The 20,654-nt window shown below is 45.3% G+C and overlaps 1 protein-coding gene across 1 annotated transcript in view; it reads left to right on the forward strand.

Moving 5' to 3' along the window:
- The window catches only part of STK31 (serine/threonine kinase 31), a 661,901-nt gene that overhangs the window by 271,258 nt on the left and 369,989 nt on the right, over positions 1–20,654 (forward strand). The window lies entirely within an intron of this gene.

Below are 20,654 nucleotides of genomic sequence, written 5' to 3' on the forward strand. Positions count from 1 at the left end.
GTTCATCTCCCAGATTTTTTAATGCATTCACCATTCACATGGTAGCACCTTCATGTATCAGCATGCAGATGCATGCCTTTTCATTTAAATGTTAAACTTTAATTTTTATCATCAGATGGTTCAGCGCTAAACATTATACCAATACTGTGTATGTGTTTTCTTCTACCCATCTTCTGATGACTACTTTCCAGCAGTATAATGCACCAGGTCTCACAGCTCAAATCTTCTCAAACTGGTTTCTTGAACATGACAACGAGTTCACTGTTCTTCAGTGGCCTCCACAGTCACCAGATCTCAATCCAATACAGCACCTCTGGGATGTTATGGAACGGAAGATTCGCATCATGGATGTGCAGCCAACAAATCTGCAGCAACTGTGTGATGGTATCATGACAAAATGGACCAAAATCTTAAAGGAATGTTTCCAACACCTTACTGAATCTTTGCCACAAAGAATAAAGGCAGCTCTGACGGCAAAAGGTGTACCTAATAAAATGGCCTGTGAGTGTATATGGCCTGGAGGGATGTATGGGCACTGGTGCCGCTGTCTGGCTCAGGATCACGGTAGAGGGCTGCTGTGATGAAAAAGTTAAAATTATTGATTTTACAGTGATCATGGGTGTGTAAGCAATCCTAGTGTGTGGAAAAAAATAAAAATAAATAAGTTAACCCCCTAAGAAAAGTATAGGGTCACTTTATTCTAGTAACAGAATAAACACCAGTCCTAGCCTCCCTGACGACAGCCACACCGGTTCTCGGGCTCCCTGACGACAGCCACACCGGTTCTCGGGGCTCCCTGACGACAGCCACACCGGTTCTCGGGGCTCCCTGACGACAGCCACACCGGTTCTCGGGCTCCCTGACGACAGCCACACCGGTTCTCGGGCTCCCTGACGACAGCCACACCGGTTCTCGGGGCTCCCTGACGACAGCCACACCGGTTCTCGGGGCTCCCTGACGACAGCCACACCGGTTCTCGGGGCTCCCTGACGACAGCCACACCGGTTCTCGGGGCTCCCTGACGACAGCCACACCGGTCCTCGGGGCTCCCTGACGACAGCCACACCGGTCCTCGGGGCTCCCTGACGACAGCCACACCGGTCCTCGGGGCTCCCTGACGACAGCCACACCGGTCCTCGGGGCTCCCTGACGACAGCCACACCGGTCCTCGGGGCTCCCTGACGACAGCCACACCGGTCCTCGGGGCTCCCTGACGACAGCCACACCGGTCCTCGGGGCTCCCTGACGACAGCCACACCGGTCCTCGGGGCTCCCTGACGACAGCCACACCGGTCCTCGGGGCTCCCTGACGACAGCCACACCGGTCCTCGGGGCTCCCTGACGACAGCCACACCGGAGCTATAAGAACTTGTGCTCTCTGAAGAGGCATCTCTGACCACACAAATATATAAAAATATAAATATAATTCATCTTTCGTTCACTGATGCAGCTCCATTAATCTTGACCGTAGGGTTATTACGCCATCTTTAGGAGAGAACTAGGCAGAACATGTTATACATGTGCAAAAACAGAACTTTACAGTTCCGCCCAGGTGGCAGTCCCTCTAGTAATAACCCCTCAGAGTGCTTCTTGCAGCTCAGTTTTTTTCTGCCTAGTGAAAGAGATGGACCTAAGCTCCCTGCGGGACCATTGGTCCTGGGATTTTTTTTGCTTAATGTTTGCCTTTTTACGCAAGATGTTAAGATCCTATGCTCTATCAACAGCCGGCTGGGTGACGGGGTGGATAATCTAGATGCTTGTAGTCTCCCCAGCCTGGCCTTCGAGCATGTGCAGATCCTAGCCACGAGCTGGGTCAGCCATGACGTGCCCCTCAGGCTCCAGGGGCGGCCGGTGAGCGCAACGCTCCGGGGCACACATGACCAGACTACCGATGTCCTTGTCAGAGTGTGCCATGGCCAGCAGCCACCATGTACTGCTCGGAGAGTGGGTCTGTGATGGGATGTCCCCAGCTCGTCTGGATGGTAAGTACAGCTCTCCCTGCCTCAGCAGGATTGAGCAGCTGGGCATTCTCTGGGAGGTCGATTAGGGGGTCCCTCTCTTCTCTCATTGTCCCTATCCCCCCCCCCCCCGTGGCGGATGCCACATGATGGGCTGCTGAGCGGGGTGTGTACCGGTAGCCAGGGGTCCCCTGGGGGGCTCTCTCCTTAGATTGCTGGGTGTCTGTGTCCCTGGGGGTCTATGGTCTCCCCGCAGGGTGTCTGGAGGTCTGCATTTGCTGATCGCCGTAGCGCTGTTTTGCCGCCATTTTCTCTGTCATTTTACTGTGTACAGTTGTTTGTCAGCCATTTTTGTTGTGCCTCAGTGGATAGCATGGTCAAGGGCTATTTTTCTTTAGCTCGGTGGGCATTTTCTCTGATTATGTCCTTTATACAGGGCGACCATTTTGTTGTAGCCCAGCGTGGTTTTTATGCTCAGCGCTAGTCCCTGTTGCTCAGAACAGCATGGTAATTCGCTCAGGACACCTGGGAGCTGATACTGGACACGGGCACCAACTGAGCAGTTCAGCACTCGGTCGGGGTGGTGAGTCCTGGAGTGGGGGCCCCTTAGCCTGTAGCAGCTAGGAGGGTGGGATTGTGCACCTGTCCTAAGTCCCCAAGGGTGGCAGACAAGGTGGATCAGCATGATTTCAGAAATTGGTGTTTCTTCCCCAGAACTCCCTGCAATTGCAACCGGCTCGTTTGCAAACAGCGTAGTGCCTTTGGACGCTTTGTTGGCAGTCCTTAAAACGGTCGTTGCCAGGTTGGAGGCCCTGTGCGGGCGGAAAGGTGGTAAAAAGCGGCCCCTGCCCCCCCCCCCCCCCCCATTCTCCAGGGAGAGCTCTGGGCCCTGCTGAGCCTGGCGACCCCTGCTCTGTCGTTTCAGATAACGCTGACCAGGATCGATTGGACAGTGAGGATGAGTCCCTGTCCGGGTCCATGCAAGACAAAGCGCTAGTTGGAGCACTTATCATAGCTGTGCGTGATACCCTGAGAATTTAGGATACAGCAGGTTCCTCTGCTGAAGTAGCGGTCCCTTTTGGTTTCCGTAAGCCAGCCTATACACCTAAGGTTTTTCCGTATCTGACTTATTTCGATAAGTTCATATACAAGGAATGGGGAAACCCGCAACGGACCTTTTCGGTCCCTAAAAGAATGGCCGTGCGCTACCCCTTTGAGGAGAGCCTTGTTTAAATATGGTCGGCTCCTCCAGTCGTGGACCACCCCCCCCAGCATCTGGGTTAAACAAAGTAACCATAATCCCTGTAGAGGGGACTCCTGCATTCAAGGACCCTACTGCCAAGACGTTCCTTGTTTACGGTTGTGGGGTCAGCAATACAACCAGTATTGGCCACAGCATTTGTGTCACAGACACTTACTGAATGGGCAAAACTTTTGCACCGCAAATTGGAATAGCAGCAGGCTACTCCCGTCTGTGTGGCACTAGCAGACCAGTTAATGCACTGCCTTAAGTATGTTTGTGACGCGGCCCTAGATGCGCTTCCCCTGCTATCCATGGCTTCAGTGTCAGCAGTGGTGCTGCAGTGCCTGATTTGGCTAAAATGCTGGTCTGCGGACCAGGCATTCAAAAAAGCCTTGACGGATCTACCCTTCCTTGGTGAGCGGCTCTTTGGAGTCTTGTTGGATGACATTATTAAGAATGTCACAGGTGGCAAGAGTACCTTGCTCCCACAGGCCAGGAAGACTAAGCCACGTCGCAGGCAAGGGCCCACATTTTCCACTCAAAAGAGGGTTTTTCGTCCGTTTGGGACTTCGGCTAAACGCTCCCAGTCCGACAGGACGACCTCTGAGGGATAAAAGCGTCTCTGGAACCGCAAGCCTAACAAGCCTGCGAGCAAAAGTGCTATCGCATGAAAGTTTGCCACCGCCCGTCACACAGGTGTGGGGTCGCCTTTGGGAGTTTGCAGCCCGATGGGCCTCTCGGCTATCTGACCAGTTGGTCTGCTAACTAATTTCCTCTGGCTACAAGGTAGAGTTCCTCTCTTGGCCACAAAACAGTTTCTTCACCTTCAGCATACCCTTACTCCCGGCTCGCCTGGAGGCCCTATTGGGGGTGGTAAGGGACCTGCTAAGCCGCGGGGTGATGGTGCCTGTTCGCGAGTCAGAATGGTTCCAGGGGTTCTACTCCAATCTGTAGTCTCCAAAATGGAAGGGGTACGTCCAATCTTTTACCTGAAAGCCCTCAATTGCTTTTTAAAAATTCAAAGGAATGGAATCGGTTCGCTTAGTAGTCGCTGCTCTCCATCAAGGGGACTCCCTGGCGTCTTTGGACATCCAGGATGCGTTCCTGCACATACCCATATGCCTCAGGCATCAGATGTTTCTACAATTTGCAGTTGGGAAAGCCCATTAGCAGTTTATGGCTCTCCCGTTTGGCTTGGCATCAGCACCCCCCGAGTCTTTACCAAGGTATTGGCTCCAATTTTTGCATTGTAGCGACAACGCGGGATCGTGTTTGTAGGTTACCTAGACAATCTCCTCCTGTGAACATCTTCTGCCTCAGAATTAAGAGTATGTGGCGATCACCATGCAAACCCTGCAGGAATTTGGGTGGCTGTTGAACCTAAAAAAGTCGGTGCTCATACTGACTCAGCGATTGGAGTACCTAAGCTTACTGGACTCCATGGAAGCGAAAGTTTTTCTCCCTTCAGACAAACTGCAGACTCTCAGAGCTGTGGTAAATCTATTGATGAACCGCAGGTGTCGTCGCTGCCCTTCTGAATGTGAGTCCTGGGCCTCATGGTGGCCTCCTTCGAGACGATACCGTACGCCCAGTTTCACACCAGTCTTGCAGAAGGAGATATTGACAAAATGGGACAAATCTCCATTATCCCTGGATCGGCAGATTCGGGTGAGCCAGTCAGTCAGGGACTCCCTGCACTGGTGACTAATGTCCCCGGCACTTTGGTCCGTTAAGTCGTTCCTACCTCTACATTGGACTGTGATGACAACGGACACCAGCCTGACTGGCTGGGATGGAGTACTGGGAGTACAGTCAACCCAGGGCCTCTGGTCGGTGGAGGAATTCAAGTTGCTGATCAGTGTGCTCGAGCTTCGAGTGATCAGGCCATGCCTCTCCACATGGTTGACGAGATTACGAGGGCGTCCAATCAGGATCCAGTCAGACAACACCATGGCGGTGGCATATGTCAACCATCAAGGAGGAACAAGAAGCTCGGCTGCAGCACAGGAGGTTGCTCACATCCTTCATTGGGCAGAGCATCATGTACCAGCCTTGTCGGCCATATACATCCTGGGAGCTACTGTGCCTGTGGTGGGACACACCAGACGTGCATCTCCTGGCCTTCCGTCTCAATTGGAAGGTGCCGAGATTCTTATCCAGGTCAAGAGATCCTTGGGCAGATGTCAGATGCGCTGGTGGCTCTGTAGGGTGGGATTGGTAGCTTTGCTGCTCATGAGCTAGGTGGAATAGCAATTCGCACAATAGCACTTTGTACTGGATGCGACGGAAGTTTGTCGCCAGTGACATCCATTATTGTTTGCACACACCTTTGTGATAAGTGCTTAGTATTTTCGTATTTTTGGTTAACGCACATAAATCTGTTTGCACTTTATATAATTTTTGCTTATTCACATATTATTATTGCATTTTTACACAGCATGGTGTTCAACATATATCCCCTATAGCAGTCCCAGGATTGGTATCCTTGTTTTTTCCGTTGTAAATTGTGTAATAGGAAGTTGACCAGAGCGCACCATTACATATAATTTATTTTTTTTGGTAACCGAACACTGACGTGGTTGCAGCCTAGTCATTTGGGTGTTTCCTATACCTGTATGGTAATCCTACATATTTATTAATATCAGCGCTAAGGTTTTCTTTTATCAATACTTTTGAGTATTAATGCACTGTTGCATTTGTTGACCGCCAGTTCTGATGCGGTTAGTTAAGATGGTGACTCCCTTGTTTGGGAACACCGTTGGTTGTAAGTGACGTTTTTTGTTTGCTGTTCCCACCCCTCGTTATGACACTGCTTGGGGACGTTCCTACGGTCAAGATTAGCGGAGCTGTGTCAGTCAGTGAACGTACAAGAAAATAGGATTTTTGTACTTTACCGTAAAATCATTTTCTCAGAAGTTCACCCTTACTGACACAGCACCCTCCCCTCCTATTGGCTTACGTTATGCTGCTTGTTGACGTACTGAGCTGCAGGAAGCAGGCTGAGAGGTTATTAATAGAGGGAACGCCCCCATGGTTCTGTTTTTTCACATGTATAACATATTTTGCCTAGTCCTCTCCTGAAGGTGGCTTAATAACCCTACGGTCAAGATTAACCACTTGACCACTGGGCACTTAAACACCCTTAATAACCAGACCAATTTTCAGCTTTCGGTGCTCTCACATTTTGAATGACAATTACTCAGTCATGCAACACTGGACCTATATGAAATTTTTGTCCTTTTTTTCACACAAATTGAGCTTTTCTTTTGGTGGTATTTAATCACCGCTGGGTTATAAAATTTAGCAGATTAGTAATTTTTTCTTCATAAATTTTGGCCAAAATTTATACCACTACATATCTTTGGTAAAAATAAGTACAAATTGGTGGATATTATTTGGTCTTTGTGAAAGTTATAGAGTCCACAAGCTATGGTGCCAATATCTGAAAATTGATCACACCTGAAGTACTGACGGCCTATTTCAATTCTTGAGACCCTAACATGCCAGAAAAAGTACAAATACCCCCCAAATGACCCCTTTTTGGAAAGACATTCCAAGGTATTTAGTAAGAGGCATGATGAGTTTTTTGAAGTTGTCATTTTTTCCCACAATTCTTTGCAAAATCAAGATTTTTTTTTTACTTTTTTTTTTTTTCCACAAAATTGTCATATCAGTTTATTTCTCACACAGCATATGCATACCACAAATTACACCCCAAAACACATTCTGCTATTACTCCCGAGTACGGCGATACCACATGTGTGAGACTTTTACACAGTGTGGCCACATACAGAGGCCCAACATGCAGGGAGCGCCATCAGGCGTTCTGGAGCACCCAGGACAATTCTGACATTTCTCTCCTACATGTAAAAATCATCATTTATTTGCTAGAAAATTACATTGAATCCCAAAACATTATATATGTTTTTTTAGCAAACACCCTGGAGAATACAATGGTGGTCATGGCAACTTTTTATCTCGCACGGTATTTGCGCAGCAATTTTTCGAATGCTTTTTTTTGGAAAAAAAACTGTTTTGTGCTTAAAAAAAAAAAACACAGTAAAGTTAGCCCAATTTTTGCATAATGTGAAAGATGAAGTTACACCGAGTAAATCGATACCTAATATGTCACTCTTCAAAATTGCACAGGCTCGTGGAATGGCGCCAAACGTCGCTACTTAAAAATCCCCATAGGCGATGATTTAATTTTTTTTACTGGTTATATGTTTTGAGTTACAGAGGAGGTCTAGGGCTAGAATTATTGCTCTCGCTCGAACGTTCGCAGCGATACCTCACGTGTGGTTTGAACACCGTTTTCATATGTGGGCGGGACTTGCGTATGCGTTCGCTTCTGCATGCGAGCACATGGGGACAGGGGCGCTTTAAAAAAAAAAAAAAATGTATTGTTCATTTTACTTTATTTTAGTTTGACATTTTTTTCCCCAAAAATAAATTTTTTGATCACTTTTATTCCTATTACAAGGAATGTAAACATCCCTTGTAATAGGAATATGGCATGACAGGTCCTCTTTACAGTGAGATATGGGGTCAATAAGACCCCGCATCTCATCTCTAAGCTGGGAAGCCTGAAAAAAAAAAAGATTCTGGATTTGATCGTATTGGCGAGTCGGTAGAAGCACCGGAGGGCGGCGGGAGGGGGGGGTGTCTATGGCTGGGTATTGCAGAGTATCACCGACTATGGCTGGGTATCTCAGAGTATGGCGTTGCAGAGTATTGCGTTGCAGAGCATTGCAGGATATTGGAGGGTGTTGCAGAGCATTGCAGAGTGTTGCACGGTATTGGCGGGTGTTGCAGGGTATTGGTGGGTGTTGCAGGGTATTTGCAGGGAATTGAGGGGTTAATTTTCGGTGAGCAGCGATGTGGGCACTGCAGACGCAGCCCACATCGCTGCTGACACCGATCTCTTCCCCCTCCGCTGTTCCGATCGGTACATTTGACGGAGCGATCACATGGTAAACGGCCGCTATGAGCGGCCGTTTACCGTGATCCGTGATGCACCGGGTCCTGTGGGGGCGCGCGAGAGCGGAATTCTGGGAGGACATCATATGACGGCCTCCCAGAGTTAAGAAACCACCCTGTAGCCGTCATTCGGCTATAGGGCGGTTATTAAGTGGTTAATGGAGCTGTATCAGTCAGTGTACTTCAGAGAAACAATTTTATCGGTGAGTACCAATATCCTATTTTTATTTTAATACAAACTTAAGATGCTAATAAAATTAAAGTAACAGTAAATGTAAAGTTTGTAGAGGGTTATAGGAGTTTCTTCATTCAAGGAAAAGCTCTAGATTCCAAAACATTTTGGGTACTCCTACACATTTCGACTTCTTGGGTCTTCAAGAGCAACAGATTGAACAACTGTCTAAAAATATAAAGAGTGTTAAATGTCATAAACGTATATAAATGCGCATAAAAACATGTACTGTATAAAGAAAAATGTATCAAGTAAGGCAACTTACTACATATACGATCCCTCCAATGCCTCCACAAGTAGAGAACAATTCAAAGGACATTAACCTACTGAATAATAATAATAATAAGCTGGAAGAACTGTGCATCCAATATATATGAGCACAAACATAGCATAAATATGCTGAAAATACTTAAATTTCACATTTGTGTGCCTGTAGTCACATGAATAATTGAATTTACCACCATTGTGCAGCATAGAGTGGGGAGATCAATCAGGAGCACGTGGTCGTGGGGGAAACCCCTCACAACCTCCCTGGTAATGTTGTTGCTTATCCCAGGTATAGTATTGTATCAACTTGTAGAGTAGCGAAATGATACTCCAAGGAATGTTTATAGTACCTATCTGAATAACCCCAAGTAAGGGAAAATGAGCATCAAAAACTGTAAGCTTAAATCCACTGGAGCAGCAAATAAAAAATTAATGAATGGCTTACCAAGGAGTAGAAAACAATCTCCTGGACCAAGTGTAGTGAAGGGTTCAGAAATCTGCCTCTAATTGACCAGAACACCTTAATAAGGCATGGTGAAATGGGTGGAGAAGTGTCATGCACCAAATTGCATGCAGCAAAAACAAGGTGGTAAACGGCATAATTGGACACTTGAAGCAGAAACAAATTCTGCTAGTGTCCACACCATGGTGTCCCCCACCTCACACCGTGGATGTAGCTTGAGTTCTTCTCGACGGTTGCAGTAGAGCCCTCATTTCCGATAGTGACGAATCCGCAGCGAGTGAATCAAAGGATGCGGAGGTGCCTCAGAACCCAGGAGGCGCATGGGAAAATCCACCTGGTAGAACAGCAGGTGGATGAGGAGAAAGAAACTGTTCTAGAAGAGTCTGTACAGGGGTCACTTGTTGGGAATGGGTGGGAATAAGGGAGAGTCAGGAAGCCATCACGTGAATGTATCCCACGCTAGTGCACTTCCCTTTGTTGCCAACACTGCCTAAATGCATAACATGAATATACAATTCTAAGCAATGACTAATATTAAAGCATAAATGAAATCTTAATTATACCTAATGAACACCGACAGGGTGGTTTAAAAGGGGATTTGCAAACCCAGCTATTGCCCCATCCAACTGCAAATACTAAATTTTAGCCAATTATTTGCCAACTTGGCCATTTGCTATGTCCAGACATGATTATTTTTATTCTGAGATTAGATCAAAAATGTGTTTATTACAAACCCAGCTATTACCGCATCAAACTACCAACATTCAGTTATTTTAAATATTACCAAAAAATAAGCTGGTGAAATGAAAGAGAGAAGAGAAAATGTCTCCATGCACACAACAGGCCCAATGAAAGCCCAATAATAATGTACAATAATGCAATTAAATAAGATGTTCTTATCTACCAGAGCTAAAGCCTTGAAGATGGGGGCGATCGCTGAGAACTTTTGAGTCACGCGGGGCTATTGACTTTGAGGCCAAAAATCCAACGGGATTCCCTCTGAAGGATCTGCTTGTTCCCGTCATATAGTTACATAGGTTGAAAAAAGTCCAACCTGTGTGTGCGCTTTTATGTCAATATTGTATATCCCTGTATGTTGTGGTCGTTTAGGTGCCTATCTAATAGTTTTTTGAAATGATATATGCTCCCTACTTAAACCAATGCAGTGAATTCTCTTCCACATTCTTACTGCTCTTTCCCTTAAGAACCCTCTACGCTGTTTCTGGTTAAATCGCTTTTCCTCTATTTTTAGTGACTGTCCACGAGTCTTTGTAAATGCCCTTTCGCAGAAAAGTTTCTCTATTGTGGGGTCACCAGTAGGGTATTTTTACTTTTGAAATCATGTACCCTCTCAAGCGTCTCTTCTCTAGAGAGAATACGTTTTGTGCTTGTAATCTTTCCTCAGAACTATGATCCTCCAGTCCCTTTACTAGCTTTGTTTCCCTTCTCTGTACTCTTTCCATTTCCAGCACATCCTTCCTGAGGACTGGAGCCCAGAAATGGAAGGCATACTCCAGGTGTGGCTGGACCATTCTTTTAGAGTGGGAGAATTGTTGCTTCCTCGCTATAGTTTTTTTTCCCTTTTTCGCTTTCGTTCATTGATGGACACAGCTCCTTTTATTCTTAACCTTAGGGTTATCACACCAACTTCAGGAGAGGACTAGGCAGAACTTATAACCCATGTAAAAACAGCAACACTGCACAGCACCACCCAGGGGGTGGTCCCTCTGAGCTTTGTCAGAGCTGCGCTGGCTGTTTGTGTCCGTTCTTGCTTTTCTGCCCCTTTTTTCTGTGCTGAGAAGTGGGGAAACAAATAGTGTAGCGCTGGTGAGTGAATAAAAAATGAATATTAAGGAGTAATAGTAGTAAAACTAGTACTATACCACATACAAGTGACAAAATGTGTAAAGATGCGTGAACCAAAATACAAGTATTAGTTCGCTAAATACACAATATATGTATAAGAGCACACAACTCTTGGTGGGTATCAGTTACTAAAAATGTAAGTCCCAGCAAAAACAGTCCACATGTGTTGGGTAATGAACACGTATCAATGTTGGTCTTCCCAACGAAAAGATCAGGCAACCCACAGTTTAGTTGGACCGGGGACAAGGACTTGTCTGGAGTAATTTCAGAAAAAATAAATACTCTTACCAGAGAGAATGGACTCATCTGTCATATGACAGTGAGTCAGCTGCTCTTGTAATCCCAAGTGATGTCAATCGGGTATTGTGAGTTGATGGTAGTTCACGTAAATCGCCGCGCTGTCTCCGGATTACACGGACTTCCAGTGTTGGCTGTAACGTTTGTCTCCCGGGTCAACAGGGTCCAGTTATTTGCATTGGGGTGCCACCCCAAGTGCGGTGAATATTCAAAAAAAAAGGCTCCAAATGGTGCAGGTCAGACGGTAACCATTGGGTTTATTTAAGAAAGGTCATAAAAACCATGACATAAAAGCAGCATGTGATCACAAAATAAAGTAAAACATAAAGCAATGTGGGGTGCCAAATGCAAGCCCGACGCGTTTCGACAACAAAAGATCTTCAACAGGGGCATATATATGCGTCCGTAGACAGCACGGCGATTTACGTGAACTACCATCAACTCGCAATACCTGATTGACATCACTTGGGATTACAAGCACAGTTGACCCACTGTCATATGACAGATGAGTCCATTCTCTCTGGTAAGAGTATTTATTTTTTCCTTAAATTACTCCAGACAAGTCGTTGTCCCCGGTCCAACTGAACTGTGGGTTGCCTGATCTTTTCGTTGGGAAGACCAACATTGATACGTGTTAATTACCCAACACATGTGGACTGTTTTTGCTGGGACTTACATTTTTAGTCACTGATATCCACCAAGAGTTGTGTTCTCTTATACATATATTGTGTATTTAGCGAACTAATACTTGTATTTTGGTTCACGCATCTTTACACATTTTGTCACTTGTATGTGGTATAGTACTAGTTTTACTACTATTACTCCTTAACCACTTAAGGACCGCCGTATTGCCAATGTACGTCATTACAATGGCACCGGTAGGCACAAGCACGTACATGTACGTGCCTGCCTTCCAGCGGGTGGGGGGTCCGATCGGACCCCCTCCCGCTGGATATGGCGGTCTGTTTCGCTGCAGGAGCGATCCGGGATGAGGGGATGGCCGTTTTTTTTCTGGCCATCCCCTCTCGATCGCTCCTGGCCAATGAGAAGCTTCCTCCCACTGTGTATTGTATACACAGGCAGGGAGGAAGTGATGTCATTCTCCTCGGGGCGGTCTTTTAGACCGGACTACAAGAAGAAGACTAAAAGTAAGTGCACCAAACACTACACTAACACATAGGTACACAACCCCCCCCCTCCCCCCAGTCACAGTGTCACTGATTGCAGTGATCATTTATTTACTGATCACTGCATTCAGTGTCAGTTGTAAAAGTAAAAGCTGTCAGGGCAGTTAGTGTTAGGTCCAGGGTAGCCCCCCTACCACCCCCCAATAAAGGTTTAACCCCCTGATTGCCCCTAGAGTTAATCCTTTCACCCCCTTTTGCCAGTGTCACTAAGCGATCATTTCTGATCGCTGCATTAGTGTCACTGGTGTCGCTAGGTAGCTAGTTATTTTTTTAGGTTCACCGCCAGGTTTTTATAGCGCTAGATACCCGGATATACTACCCAATAATGTTTTTAACCCCCTGATTGCCCCTAGTTAACCCTTTCACCCCCTTTTGCCAGTGTCACTAAGCGATCATTTTTCTGATCGCTGCATTAGTGTCGCTAGGTAGCTAGTTTTTTTTTAAGGTTCACCGCTAAGTTTTTATAGCGCTAGGTACCCCGATATACTACCCAATAATGGTTTTAACCCCCTGATTGCCCCTAGTTAACCCTTTCACCAGCGATCAACAGTATAAGTGTCACTGGTGACGCTGGTTAGCCAGTTAGTTATTTAGGTTCCCCGTCAGGTTTTTATATAGCGCCAGGGACCCCCATATACTACCTAATAAAAATTTGAACCCCCTGATTGCCCCTAGTTAACCCTTTCACCAGTGATCACCGTATAAGTGTTACGGGTGACTCTGGTTAGTTTGCGCTGTCAGGGCGGCATTGAAGATTGGACGTACCTGTACGCCAATATGTCTGCCCGTGCCATTCTGCCGACGTACATCGACGTGCGCTGATCGGGAACCGGTTAAACCTCATTTGCCAAGTAATTGCCCACCCCGTAATCTTTTTTCAGATTTTCTTGCAATGTTTCCACTTCCTGCAGAGAAGCTATTGCCCTGCTTAGCCTTGTATTATCTGCAAATACGAAGATTTAGCTGCGTATCCCATCTTTCATGTCATTTATGAATAAATGAAATAGGATTAGTCCCAGGACAGAACCCAGAGGGACCCCACTTTCCACATTAGACCATTCCGAGTACCCCCCATTTATCACTACACTTTGAACTCGCTCCTGTAGTCTGTTTTAAACCCAGGTACTGACCTTTTGGTCCATGCGACAGACCTTACCTTGTATAGTAAACATTTTCGGGGAACTGTATCAAATGCTTTTGCAAAATCCAGACCCTATGTCTGCGGGTTTTCCTTCATCTATATGACAGTTCACCTCCTCATAGAAGGTTAATAGATTTGTTTGTCAAGAAGGATTTTTCATGAATCCATGGTGATTACTGCTAATGATACAGTTTTCATTACTAAAATCTTATATATAGTCCCTTATCATCCCTTCCAAGAGCTTGCATACTATTGATGTTAGGCTAGCTGATCTGTAGTTCCCAGAGATATATCTTGCCCCTTTTTTAAAGATTGGAGAAAGGCCAAGCACCAATCAGCTTGTACCATACCAGTCAGTAGGCTGTTCGTAAAAATTAGGAATAACTGTTTGGATATGATTTGACTTCCTTAAGTTCCTTAACGACTTCAGCCCCAGAAGATTTTACCCCCTTCCTGACCAGAACACTTTTTACAATTTGGCACTGTGTCGCTTTAACTGATCACGCGGGGCTGCACCCAAACAAAATTTGCGTATTTTGTTTCCCCACAAATAGAGCTTTCTTTTGGTGGGATTTGATCACCTCTGCGGGTTTTTATTTTTTGTGCTATAAACAAAAAAAATTACTATTTTGAAAAAAATTATATATTTAACTTTTTGCTATAATATCTCCCACTTTTTTATTTATTTTTTTCAAAAAAAATAAAAATAAGTTTCTTCATCAGTTTAGGCCAATATATGTTGTAAATGTTTTTGGTAAAAGAAATCTCAATAAGCATATATTGATTGGTTTGCGAAAATGTTATAGCATCTGCAAACTATGGGAAAGATATATGGCATTTTTATGGCGTTTTTATTTATTTTTACTAGTAATGGAGGTGATCTGCGATTTTTTAGCAGGACTGCGACATTGCAACGGACAGATAGGAGACTTTTGACACATTTTTGGGACCATTGACATTTATAGAATGATCAGTGCTATAACAATGCACTGATTACTGTATAAATGTCACTGGCAGGGAAGGGGTTAACACTAGGGGGCAACCAAAGGGTTAAATGTGTTCCCCCACTGTGTTCTAACTGTGTTGGGATAGGACTAACTAGGAGAGATGCAGGTCGCTGTCCCTACTTTGTAAGAACACACAATCTGTCTTCTCTCCTCTGACAGCACAGGGATTTGCGTGTTTAGACTCGCAAATCCCCATGCTAGCTTTCGTGCAATGCGCCCGCCGGCCACACACATCAGGTCCCCTGTGCAGCGCGTGCAAGCCTCCGACTGCGCTTGAGCACCCTATGCTAACCCTCCTGGGCAACGCGGTATATATACTGGATTTTGCCCAGGAAAGCCATATCTGTGTGAGCCGGTCAGGAAGCGGTTAAGGACCCTCCACTGCAAGTTTTCTGGTCCCGGTGACTTATTTTTGTTAAGTTTTGCAAGTCTGTTTCTGATTTTATCCTTTAACCATGGGGGTACATCCTGTGATGTGTCATGAGGATAAACATTGCAGTTTTGGTTACTGAAGCCCCCCCCCGTTTCCCTTTTGAAGACTGAGGAGAATACATTCAAAACCTTTGCTGTCTCGTCATCCATTGTAACCAAAATCCCTTCATCATTCTTTATGGGGCCAATATGATCTGTCCTCCCTCCTTTACTATTTATGTACTTAAAGAATTTCTTGGGATTTTTCTTACTCTCCTCCGCTAAGTGCCTTTCGTGTTCTATCTTAGCCACCCTGATTTACACCCTTACATTTCTTTGTACAATTGACCCCTTGGTCTTGTATTTTTTGAAGGCCTTCTCCTTTTGCTTTTATATGAATTTTTACGTTGGCATTAAGCCACCCAGGATTTTTATTAGAACTTTTAAATGTATTACCTTTTCGGATGTTCTGACTAATATTATTTAATATCCTCCTAATGCACACACGTTTTTCCTACATGTTCTTTGTTCCTAGGATTTTATCTAATTTAGCATCTTCTAGCACGGAGTGTATTTTCCGTAAGCTGGCTCTTTTGAAATTCAGTGTTTCTATTCCCCTAATGTTTGCTATTTGTGTGATTTATGCTGAAACAAATTGACCTGTGATCGCTGTTTTCTATATTTCTACATCTGTGATCAAGTCTGTATTGTTAGTAATCAGTAGGTCTAGTAACGCATTGTTTCTTTTGGTGCATTTACCATCCTGCCCATGAAATTGTCCTGTTAGACATTTAGGATCTGGTGAGCCTTCGATGAATGCGTGGTTCCTTCAGCCTAGCCTGTCTGAATAATTAAAATTCAGAATTATATTGACCCTTCCCATTCTTGTTGCCATTCCAAACTATGATAGGAGGTCTGTCTCCCCCTGCCTCAGGTTAGGGGACCAATGGCATACACCTTTTTTTTTTTTTTTTTTTTTTTTTTTTTTTTTTACATGGTTTACCCCATCGCCTCCTTCTTAAACTTTACTCCCTTTTTCTTCTTGACTGCTCTTCAATGGCTCTCATCTTACCTATCCCAACGCACCTTCAGTGTCACTTATCATTCTACTTCTACATTCCACTCCTCTTCTTTTCTCCACCGGTGTCCCCCACGGTTCTGTTCTTGTACCTTTTATTTTCAATGCACACCCCCTTCCCTGGGTCAGCCTCACGGCTTTCAATATCATTTCTACGCTGATGACACACATCTATCTCTCCACCTCTCAGCTCACTCCATCAGTCTTATGCATTACTAACTGACATATCTGTATGGATGTCACACCACTTCCTCAAACTCAACTTGTCCAAAACCAAACTTATAATATTTCCTCCCTATGTGCCTCTTCCCCTGACTTACCTGTCAAAAGCAATGGCATCCCCACATGTTAGCGTGCTAGGTTTTATCCTGAACTCTGAACTCTCCTTTCGGCCCCACAGCCAATCACTTTCCAAAGCTTGCCGCCTCAATCTCCGCAACATCTCTAAACTACGTCCCTTTCTAACCAATGAAACCGCAAAGCTCCTTCTTCATTCCCTGGTTATTTCTCACCTTGACTACTGCAACTCCCTCCTCATTGGCTTACCTTTAAATAGACTACCCCCCCCCCCCCCCTCAGTTCATCATGAATGCTGCTGCCAGACTCATCCACCTTATAAACCGCACAGTGTTGCTACCCCTCTCTGCCAATCCCTGCATTGACTGCCACTTAGCCAACTAATTAAATTCAAAATACTAACAAGTTACAAAGCCATCTACAACTCTGCCCCAGCTACATCACTAGCCTAGTCTCAAAATACCAATCTAATCACCCTCTTCGTTCCTTCCAAGACCTCCTGCTCTCTAGCTCCTCACCTCCTCCCATATCCGCCTCCAGGACTTCTCCTGAGCCGCACCCATCCCCTGAAATTTGCTACCCCAATCTGTCAGACTGTCTCTAAATGTATCCACTTTTGGGCGATCCCTGAAAACTGTCCTCTTCAGAGAAGCCTATCCTGCCTCCATCTAACAACTGCACTATTTTCTCCATTAGCTCATCCCCCCACAGCTATTATCCTTTTGTATAACTTGACCCTCCCTCCTGGATTGTAAGCTCTAACGAGCAGGGCTCTCTAACGAGCAGGGCTCTCTAACGAGCAGGGCTCTCTAACAAGCAGGGCTCTCTAACAAGCAGGGTTCTCTGATTCCCCCATATCGAATTTCATTGTAATTGTTCTGTCTGCCCTAATGTAAAGTGCTGCGTAAACTGTCGGCGCTATATAAATCCTGTATAATAATAATACTCCTAGTATTACTTTCTGCTTGGTTTCCTCCCTTTGTAAATCTACCCATTAGGATTCCGCCTCTTCCCTTTCTTAGTTATGCCACCCCTCACAATCGCCTGTATATGATTTTTGATATACAGGCATTCCCCTCCCCCTTTTTTTCCCTCCCTGTCCCTGCATTATAGGGAATTAAATATGGTTGCCAGCCAATCATGAGCGCTATTGAACCAGGTCTCTGAAATTCCCCCAAAATCGAATTCCTCCTCATACAGCAGCAGCTCTAGTACTCCCATCTTTTCCGCCAGACTCCTGGCATTAGTGAACGTCTCAGTTTTTTGTCCGGACTCATGCTATCTCTTTATTGGGTGTTCTGAGGTTACAAATAAGACTTGGTTCCATACTTCTCATGGATTTAGTTGTTTTAGGTAACCTACCATTAATGCCCCAAAACTACCCACTGAAATGCATTCCACACTGGCTCTCTGTCCCCCCCCGTCACCTAGTTTAAAAGCCCCTCTAACTTTTTGGCCATCTTTAATAATTCTGTGCAGTCCCGGCTGAAAACAGGAACAACTCCATCACCCCGTAATGCAGTTTTCTGATGTAAATTTAGAGGTTTAAATCTTAATCTCCTCTTTTAATTACTTGGCAATGGCAGCATCAATCAAAAAGGTAAATTTTTACATTCCTTCAATATTCTTTACAACATTGTGATTTTGCTACTCATAGCAGCAAGGCAGCTAACAGCTAATTTATCCAGTAGCCTGCTGCTGAAAAGCTCTGTACTCATGTTGCATTACTGCTGTAAGAGAGGCCGACACAAAACGAGCAATGTGGATGGTGAAGGAGAGGTGGAGGTGTGGTTACGTGAAAGGAGGCGGAGGTGGAGAAGTGATATGGAGTGATTGTGTGTGAAGCCGGGTCGTGGTTGGTTGGCTGGGGCGGTGTTTTATTACCCCATCTCGTCCTGTCCCATCCCATCCCACCCTCCTATAGATCTTACCTGGATCAACTGTAGAATGCAGCTTGGGAACGTTGTAATACCGCTGAGCTCCCGCTGTAGTAGAGACTGATACAAACGATACAAACGAGTTTTGTGGGCAAGGAAGCAGAGGAGCAGAAAAGTGAGCGGAGAGGTGAGCCTGTTGTTCGAGAGCGCTGTACTTTTGCTGCATTGTTATAACAGAGACTGATATAAACGGGCATTGTGCACAGTAAAGGGGAAGTAGAGAAGCGGCGCTGTGGATACTTACTGATCAGCTGGGAAGGTGTTTTTTCCATCCCACACCATCCCATCCTCCTATCGATCTCTTCCTGACCCTGTCCCTTTGTAAGAAGATGCACAGCACAAGAAGCAGGGAGGAAAAACCTGCACAAAAGGATCTTGTTCAGCAGGAGATTAAAGGCTTCTTTCCACATACAAGAGCGGCCACAGCTCGGGCGTCTGTTTGAAACTAGGGAGACGGCCAGCATTGAGATCCCAAAAGCGGCGCCCCGGGTGAGCCCCCCTTTAACCCCGGACGCAATACAGGTACAGGAGGGTTTGGAAACAGGGTTGGATGTAGGAGGTTGAGGTGCAATGGACGTGTATATAGGGGCATGGACTTGAGGTCAGTAATACAAGCTCTCCCAACCCGTCAAGAGATAGAGGCACTAAGAACAATTAAGCAGGCACTCCCAACTCGCCAAGAGATGGAGGCCCTGGTGTCCCGCTTGGAAGAGGGGCATAGAAGGGAAATGCAATCATTATGATCTGAAGTGCAGGCACTGACAGGGTAAATGTGGATGCATTAGTTGTTAATAGCCTGGAGGAAAGAGTGTCTAAATTAGAAAGGGAGCAGATAGCCCATGCCTCCTTCATACAACTAAAATTGGAGGTGGCTGAAGACAGGAGTAGGAGGAACAACCTTAGATTCAGAGGCATCCCCGAAAATATTGAGGAGGATCAACTGCATAGGACTGTGGTCACTATAATAAATCTAGGGGTTAGTACTGCTCCAAGAGAAATTGAATTTGACAGGCTTCACAGAGCTCCAGGCCCGTGCTCCACAGACCTTTCCAAACCTAGGGATCGGGCGCCTACACCGATACGCACACAAGGAGATGATTAGCTGGAAAGTGTGGGAAACAGGTCCCCTATTGCATGAGGGAGCCAGGATCAGTATTTTACCTGACTTATCGAGAGCCACCCTACAGAGGAGGGCACAATTGTGCCCACTACTGGAGAAGATAAGGTCATCTGGGGGCACTTAGGGTTGGGGATATCCAATATCCCTGATGGTTAGAAGGGGATCAGGTTCCTTCCTGCTCTTGTCTCCAAAGGAACTACAGGCCTTATTCTCTTTTTTTGGAAGCCGATTGTTGCGAGGTGCAGGACTGGCTCCAGCCAATAAAGAAAAGACATTTAAAAGAGGTGCCATGTGGTGCTATGCAGCTATACCCTCCACAGTCAAAGCACATCCTTTAATAGGGCCCACTCTTTGTATGGGCGCTAAGTCCACTCAGATTCCTAGACTTTCATCACCAAATTCTCCTTTGTTTCCTATTCTGGGTAACCCAGACTTCCCACCTGGCTTCGAGCCAGGGTTATTTGAGAAACTAAAAGAGAGGATGTTTCCAGGACTCACACTTTTTGAGGCATAACAAATGCCCATCAATAGAAATGTTAATGCAATTAGGAGGACAATATGAAATACCCTTCTGGCAGGCATTACAGGTTAAACATTTTTTTTTTTTTTGAAACATTGGGACCGACTGAAGGGTACGGTCGATCACTTACTAAGTTTGAGAGGTATTGTGAGGAAATTAGCCTCTTTCTCGCATTATATCCAAGATGTATGCCCTCCTAACATCACCCTTGGAGGACTTTAGCAAGTTGAGCTTAGGTAAGTGGGAGAGAGACCTTGAACAAATCTTTACACCCGCCCAACGCAGAAAATAATATACTTAACTTTTAAATCATCTAGATGTACCAAGATACAGGAAGTAAATTATAAAGTACTAACTCGCTGGTATTATACTCCATCACGAAGTAATACATTTTCTTCAGAGATGTCGGGTAGGTGCTGGAGGGGTTATAAGGAGAGCGTCACTATAGTCCATATTTTCTGGTCTTGTTTAGTGATTAGACAGTTTTGGAAGAAAGTTCAGAGAATCTCTCAACTATTTACTGAATACCAGATTCCGGAAGACCCGGCTTTTCTTTTTCTTTTTTTTTTTTTTTACTACAGTGCTCACAAATCCCACTAGAGAGAAATAAGAACTTGATGTTATGTCATCTGGTGAAATCATCTAAAAGC

Source organism: Lithobates pipiens, unplaced genomic scaffold, assembly GCF_037356315.1.
Source record: "Lithobates pipiens isolate NorthernLeopardFrog02 unplaced genomic scaffold, aLitPip1_a1.2 Scaffold_19, whole genome shotgun sequence".
NCBI classification, from domain to species: Eukaryota; Metazoa; Chordata; class Amphibia; order Anura; family Ranidae; genus Lithobates; species Lithobates pipiens.